Source organism: Cryptomeria japonica, chromosome 9 (genome assembly GCF_030272615.1).
Source record: "Cryptomeria japonica chromosome 9, Sugi_1.0, whole genome shotgun sequence".
Lineage (NCBI taxonomy): Eukaryota > Viridiplantae > Streptophyta > Pinopsida > Cupressales > Cupressaceae > Cryptomeria > Cryptomeria japonica.
In genome coordinates this window covers 68796374-68805008 of record NC_081413.1, presented here as the reverse complement: position 1 = coordinate 68805008, position 8635 = coordinate 68796374, and positions in this window count along the sequence as shown.

Below are 8635 nucleotides of genomic sequence, written 5' to 3'. Positions count from 1 at the left end.
GAGAGAGAGAGAGAGAGAAGAGAGAGAGGAGAGAGAGATTAGGGAGAGGGAGAGAGAGAGGGAGAGAGAGAGGGAGAGAGAGAGGGAGAGAGAGAGAGAGAGGGAGAGAGAGAGAGGGAGAGAGAGAGATTAGGGGAGAGAGAGAGAAAGAGAGAGAGAGGAGGAGAGGGAGAGAGAGAGAGGAGAGAGGGAGAGAGAGGGAGAGAGAGAGATTAGGGGAGAGAGGGAGAGAGAGAGATTAGGGGAGAGAGAGAGAGAGAGAGAGAGAGAGAGAGAAGAGAGAGAGAGAGAGAGAGAGAGAGAGGGAAAAGAGAGATGGGTAGGGGGAGGGAGAGAGAGAGATATAGAGAGAGAGAGATGGAGAGAATAAGGGGAGAGGGATAGAGAGAGATTAGGGGAGAGAGAGAGAGTGATAAAGACAGAGAGAGAGAGAAAGGGGGAAGGGAGAGAGAGGGAGGGAGGAAGGGGAGTGAAGGTAGAGAGAGATAAAGAGATTAGCAGAGAGGGAGAAAGAGAGGGAGAGAGAGGGAGGGAGAGAGAGAGAGAGAGAGAGAGAGAGAGAGAGAGAGAGATTAGTGGAGAGATTAGCAGAGAGAGAGACAGGGAGACAGAGGGAGAGAGATGGGGAGGGGGAAGGGAGAGAGAGAGATAGAGAGAGATTAGGGGAGAGAGAGATAGATGGAGAGATTAGGGGAGAGGGATACAGAGAGATTAGGGGAGAGAGAGAGATAAGGAGATAAGGAGAGGGATAGGGAGAAAGAGATTAGGGGAGAGAGAGAGAGAGAGATTAGGGGAGAGGGGGGGAGAGAGAGATTAAGACATCATAGGACATCATGAACCCTTAAGACATTAAGACATCATGAACCCTTATGAGATTAGGGGAGAGAGAGAGATTTAGACATCATGAACCCTTATGACCTCTTAGGATACCATATGACCCCTAATGACACCATATTGGGTCGCTTTGGGTCATATTGTGTCCTAAGGGGTCCTATGGTGTTAAGACATCATGAACCCTTATGACCTCTTAGGATACCATATGACCCCTAATGACACCATATTGGGTCACTTTGGGTCATATTGTGTCCTAAGGGGTCCTATGGTGTCCCAAGACACCATATGACCCCTATGGACACCATATGACCCCTAACGACACCATAGGACCCCTTAAGACACCAAATCATGTCATTAGGGGTCATATTGTGTCTTACAACCCCTTAGGACACAATATGACCCCTAACAACACAATTTGGTGTCTTAAGGGGTCCTATGGTATCCCAAGACACCATATGACCCCTATGGACACCATATGACCCCTAACGACACCATAGGACCCCTTAAGACACCAAATCATGTCATTAGGGGTCATATGGTGTCCTAAGGGGTCGTAGGACACAATACGACCCCTAACAACATGATTTGGTGTCTTAAGGGGTCCTATGGTGTCGTTAGGGTTCATATGGTGTCCATAGGGGTCATATGGTGTCTTCGAACACCATAGGACCCCTTAGGACACAATATGACCCCTTAGGACATACAATTACCCAAATCAACCCAATATGGTGTCATTAGGGGTCATATGATGTCCTAAGAGGTCATAAGGGTTCATGGGATACCATATGACCCCTTAGGACACCATATGACCCCTAACGACATGATTTGGTGTCTTAAGGGGTCCTATGTTGTCCATAGGGGTCATATGGTGTCTTGGGACACCGTACGACTGATTATGACATCGTTATGGACACCATATGACCCCTAACGACACCATAGGACCCCTTAAGACACCAAATCATGTCGTTAGGGGTCATATGGTGTCCTAAGGGGTCGTAGGCCACAATATGACCCCTTAGGACACAATATGACCCAAAGTGACCCAATATGGTATCATTAGGGGTCATATGGTGTCCTAAGAGGTCATAAGGGTTCATGGGACACCATATGACCCCTTAGGACACCATATGACCCCTAACGACATGATTTGGTGTCTTAAGGGGTCCTATGGTGTCCCAAGACACCATATGACCCCTATGGACACCATATGACCCCTAACAACACCATAGGACCCCTTAAGACACCAAATCATGTCATTAGGGGTCATATGGTCTCTCTCTCTCTCTCTCTCTAAAATATGACTAATAAAATCCGATATCCATGTGGCAGTTTACTAAATAAATGGCAGCAACAGGAAATTTTTTGGGGACCACAAATTTTTGTATTGAAATCAGATATCCGATTTTAGTACAAAAAACCAGGAAAAAAAGGGTTTGTGGGCCATTCTATAGATTCCAACGGCCCACAGTCTGCATATTCTATTTTCTATCAAGGATCACAGGTTTTCAGACAACTAGAGACAAATTTGTGCTTTTGGGAGATTCTTAAAGTGAAAAATTACATTATCAATCACGAAGGAGCATGTGTGGAGGGAAATGGGGAGTAGTAGTTGTGGGAAGTCTAAACGCAAAAGAAAACTTTCAAATGACCAAATTGAAGTGTATAGAGAAAGAGATAGAGAATGTCATAGGAGGAGAAGACAAGGTATGTTAAATATTTCTAATGTTACTTCAATTGAAGAGGAAATTGAATTTGAAAATGTGCCACAAGTTATTGAAAATGAAAATGTAGATTTTGAAAGTGAAAATATTGAAAATTTTGAAAATGTTGAAAGTGATAATGAAAATGCTCAGCATGTGGAAAATTTTGACATAGGAGGTGAAAATGTGGAAAACTTTAACATTGAAGGTGGAATTGCTCAACCAAGTGAACCATATGTAACACCTAATTACTTTAGAAATGAAGACCCTCTCATGGATGAAAGACAAATTCCAAATCCAAGACCTTCAAGAACCCCAAAATGGTTATTTGAAATCGATGAGAACATTATTGTGAATCTTGAAGGCAAGAGGTCAACAAGAACCGTTCGGTTGTGGGCTACACAACTTTTCAACCAAAATTTTAGCAATAAGACATTGACCGAGCAATGCCAACTCTTTGTTCAATTTCTAAAGATGATAAAGATGAGACCATTGCTAAACAAATTGAAGATTCGTATGAACAAGAAGATGGAGAGAAATTCTATTATTGCAAAAAATCTATTTGACGCTCTCAATTCTATTGGAAAGTTCACTTGAGTATGATCATCTATTAGATCTTGTACAGCCAGGACATGTTTTTGCAGTTGTTGCACTGCAAGGGAATGAAGAGAGATCAGAATATTGGTTGTTGTTGTGGGAACTTGGTTGCGAACATACATGATTAGAAAGAATGGCATACCTACATTTGAAGACTATGAGAGACACAAAACCATTATAATGTATTCACACCTTAGTATAGCTACAAATGTCAAGTTGTTGAAGCATCAAGCAAAACCAAAGACCAAAGAGCTATGGACAGTGACTACTGCTGATCATGAAGCAATACTGGATACTCTTAAACAAAGAGATGACCCTTCAGGCACACTTGAGTAGTAGGTCTTTAATGGTGCCTTATTTTTTTTATCATGCATTTCATTTCGAACAATGATCATTAAACCTTAATGATCAATTTTGTTACGTGTATATTAATGATGTCTTGAAAATGCAAGTCTATTGATGAACGTTTTTTTTTGGCAACACGGTTTTTGCATGCACATAGTGGGTACACGATATAATTGGAAGGGACGTATTTTTGCAACACAACTTATTATCATGCATTTGATGAGTTTTATAATTTTTGATGATATAATTATCTCAAAACCTTTATGCTCATGTAGGTCTTTATTGATGATATACAATAGTACATCACATTATGATTTTTGATGATATACAGGTTCATGCTAGATCATTCGCCGTTGACAAGACCCTCTCTTGGTGATGGTACATATTCTTTTGTGCATAAACATTAAGTCAAGTGAATGTATTTCTATTTAGAAATGACCATATATACCATCGTCTTCAACCATGTAGAGAAATGCAGTGAGAAGGGCTTTAATCAACATGCATCTTTCTTCAAAGTTATGCTTGTATACTTTGCAGAGAAACTAGTAAGTTTTGTAATTATACAATCTTGTACATCTTAAAAATGTTTGAAATGATCTATTTATAATTTTCCAAACTAATTTGTATTAAGTGTTATAATTTGTTTCTTGTAGCACATTCATTCCACATAAAATGGTTACTTATTTTGGTCTTCATTTATATGCAGGCATTGCTGTACGTAAGCTTTTCTCTTAGGACATGAGGATGTCTGATGCAAATGAAGTGGGATGTTGTATTTGTATATGGATGTGAATTGATGTAACATTGTTATGATGATATATAATGTTCATGAGCAAATTGGTTTAGTTATATTGATGATAATGTCCATGTATCTGTACATGAGTACATTGGTGTAGTTGTATTGATAATGAAAAAAAAAATCATGTTTGCATATCCCTTCATGGATGTCACATGCAAGTGTAATGGTAATTATGTGTATACAATACATGGAAATATTGATGATCATTATGTGTCTACAGTGTAATGCTTGTTTATATATAATTTTAGTGCTCAAGGGACGATGCCAGTAGGGTATGACCCTGAGCGTTGGATCAAATGGGGGGGAAAAATAGGAGCATGCGTAGGGTAATAATGCATAACTAGACATGTCAGAGCCGACAGTTTGTCATCACGACGAGCAGAATGAGATATCGACCATGTGACAACATTTGATTGAGTGAGACTGATGATTTTTTCGCCAATCAAAAAATTGCTGCCCTAATAAAACCGTAGGGCAAATTGAAAAATCGAGATAGGATTTTGTAGGGACCCCTCTCATGGCCTCGTAGGTTCAAACAGATTGTTCGTAGGTGCCACGGATTCCGAGTTAGGCCCCATCAAAGTTTGACAATTTTGAGCACTTAGGGCGCTCAAGGGACGACGCCGGTAGGGTATGACCCCGAGTGTTGGATCGAGTGGGGGGGAAAATAGGAGCATGCGTAGGGTAATAATACCTAATTGGACATGTCAGAGCCAATGGTTCATCATCGCGATGGGAAAAATGAGAAATCGACCACGCGACAACATTTGATTGAGTGAGACTAATGATTTTTTCCCCAACCAAAAATTTGCTACCCTAATAAAACCATAGGGAAACATGAAAAATAGAGATAGGCTTTTGTAGGGATCCCTCTTGTGGCCTCGTAGGTTCAAAAATATCATTCGTAGGTGCCACGTATTCCGAGTTAGGGCTCGTCAAAGTTTGACAATTTTGAGCACTTAGGGCACTCAAGGGATGACGCTGGTAGGGTATGACCCCGAGCGTTGGATCGAGTGGGGGGGAAAATAGGAACATGAATAGGGTAATAATGCCTAACTAGACATGTTGGAGCTGACGATTTGTCATCACGACAAGCAGAATGAAAAATCGGCCACGCGACAACATTTGATTGAGTGAGACTGACGATTTTTTTGACAACAGAAAAATTGCTGCCCTAATAAAACCGTAGGGAAAATTGAAAAACCAAGATAGGATTTTGTAGGGACCCCTCTTGTGGCCCCATAGGTTCAAATGGATCATTCACAAGTGCCATAGATTTCAAGTTAGGGCCTGTCAAAGTTTGACAATTTTGAGCACTTAGGGCGCTCAAGGGACGATGCCGGTAGGGTATGACCCCGAGCGTTGGATCGAGTGGGGAGGAAAAATAGGAGAATGCGTAGGGTAATAATGCCTAACTAGATATGTCAGAGCCGACGGTTCGTCATCGTGACAAGCAGAACGAGAAATCGGCCACGCGACAACATTCGATTGAGTGAGACTGACGTTTTTTTTGCCAACAGAAAAATTGCTACCCTAATAAAACCGTAGGGAAAATTGAAAAAATGAGATAGGCTTTTGTAGGGACCCCTCTCTTGGCCCTGTAGGTTCAAACAGATCATTTGTAGGTGCCATGGATTCCAAGTTAGGGCCCGTCAAAGTTAGACAATTTTGAGCACTTAGGGTGCTCAAGGGATGACGCCGGTAGGGTATGACCCCGAGCGTTGGATCGAGTGGGGGGGAAAATAGGAGCATGCGTAGGGTAATAATGCCTAACTGGACATGTCAGAGCTGATGGTTCATCATCACAATGAGTAGAACGAGAAATCGACCACGCGACAACATTCGATTGAGTGAGACTGATGATTTTTTCGCCAACAGAATAATTGCTGCCCTAATAAAACAGTAGGGAAACTTGAAAAACCAAGATAGGATTTTGTAGGGACCCCTCTCTTGGCCTCGTAGGTTCAAATGGATCATTTGCAAGTGCCATGGATTCCGAGTTAGGGCCCATCAAAGTTTGACAATTTTGAGCACTTAGGGCGCTCAAGGGACGACACCGGTAGGGTATGACCCCAAGCGTTGGATCGAGTGGGGGGGAAAATAGGAGCATGTGTAGGGTAATAATGCCTAACTAGACATGTCAAAGCCGACGGTTCATCATCGCGATGAGCAGAATGAGAAATCGGCCACGCGACAACATTCGATTGAGTGAGACTAACGATTTTTTTGCCAACCGAAAAATTGCTCGCCTAATAAAATAGTAGGGCAACTTGAAAAACCGAGATAGGATTTTTTAGGGACTCCTCTCGTGGCCCCGTAGGTTCAAATGGGTCATTCACAGGTGCCACGGATTCTGAGTTACGGCCCATCAACGTTTGACAATTTTGAGCACTTAGGGCACTCAAGGGACGACGTCGGTAGGGTATGACCCCGAGCGTTGGATCGAGTGGGGGGGGGGGGGGAATAGGAGAATGTGTAGGGTAATAATGCCTAACTGGACATGTTGAAGCTGATGGTTCATCATCGTGACAAGCAGAATGAGAAATTGGCCACGCGACAACATTCGATTGAGTGAGACTGACGATTTTTTCGCCAACTGAAAAATTGCTGCCCTAATAAAACCCTGAGCATTCGACCGAGGTGGGGGATAAAATAGGACCATGCATAGGGTAATAATGAATTGTATCAAGTATTGTTCATTAAATGAATTTTATTGTTCATGAATTGTATTGTTCATTGAATGAATTGTATTGTATTTTTGATTAAATGAATTGTATTGTTCATAAATTGTATTGTTCATTAAATGAATTGTATTGTATTGTTCATTAAATGAATTATATTATTCATTATAAAAACAACACTTACGATGAAATGAAATGAATTGTAATGTTCATTAAATAGCCATTATTAACCATTGTTAATTATTGGAATGAAGATTAAAGATTTCCATTATAACACCACGCACAGATGAGCAACAATTTATATGATCGAATATCAACTTCTGTATATATAAAAATGTCAAATGATTACAAATGTATGTCCATACACAAATATGGCATAAACGCCAACTGAAACAAAATGTATGTCTAAATATGTGAATGTATGTCCATATACAAAATATACATGCCAACTAGACACGTAAGCATCCCAAAACTATCTATAACATCCTAAGCTGTTGATGGATCATCAAAATCGATCCTCTTCGCCACACTGCTCGGCTCTGAAGGATCCTGCACAAGAAAAACAAACCATGATTAATATTAGTTATATTATATAATTCACATTAAAAAAGTTAACATAAAAGTGAACTATAATTGAACTATTCATGTTTACCTCATCTCCATGTTTTCTCTTCAGCTTTGCAGGACTCTTGATGTATGTCTTCAGTAGAGGAGGTATGTTTTGAATATTTTCATACACAACCTACATATGTTCAGAAACATGACATTGATACAAGTTAGCATATTATTGTCATTGATAATAACAAATTATATCTACTAATAAAAAAATAAAATAAACACACATCTACTTGAGGCATCTCTTCTTCTTCTTCAGGTATACTGGGTGTAGTCATCAAGGATGTGAAGCCAAGAATTCTCTGTATATATACACAACAAGTATATGAAACTATCAATCTATGTCTAGACATGTATAATCTCTATAAGTTATTTAAACCATTCATTCAATCATATTTGCATTCAATTACCTTTCCCTTGTCTCCAACTGCACTACTAGATCCTAAATCACACTGCCCCGCACTCGTGCTGCTTGTGCCCTACAAGAGTAAAATAAGATATACATGCAAGTTACTACATAATCTAATTAATACCAATATAAATTATGCGCATGTATGTACAATAAAATACAAACGACTATGTGCAATAATATATGTACCATCAAGCTATCAAGGCCGAATGAAATGGATGACAAGGTGCCCTCCTGAATCTGTCTCAACTCATCCTCGATCATCAATTGTTAAATAGACCATGTAAATAAAAATTAGTACTTAATATTATCTAGTTTATAAATATTTAATTAAAATATAACATGAACTGTGAAAATACAAATCTTACCACTACATCATCAATGTATGATGATGGTTCCTCCTCACCTCTAGCATGTGAGGACTCCCCAGGGTATCCTCCAGTTTGTGTAATAACATCTGGTGCATCATGCATCTCATGCAACTCATAATCTGCACTATCCATAGGAGGATCAATAGGCTATCCAACTAGACCCAAGCATACGTGCCCACACATGACACAACTATGGGGCACACATATGTGTGGAGTCGAGGATGATGTGTCAACGACACCGAATGCACCGCTACCATCAAGAGTAGGCTGAGCTACTGACGTAA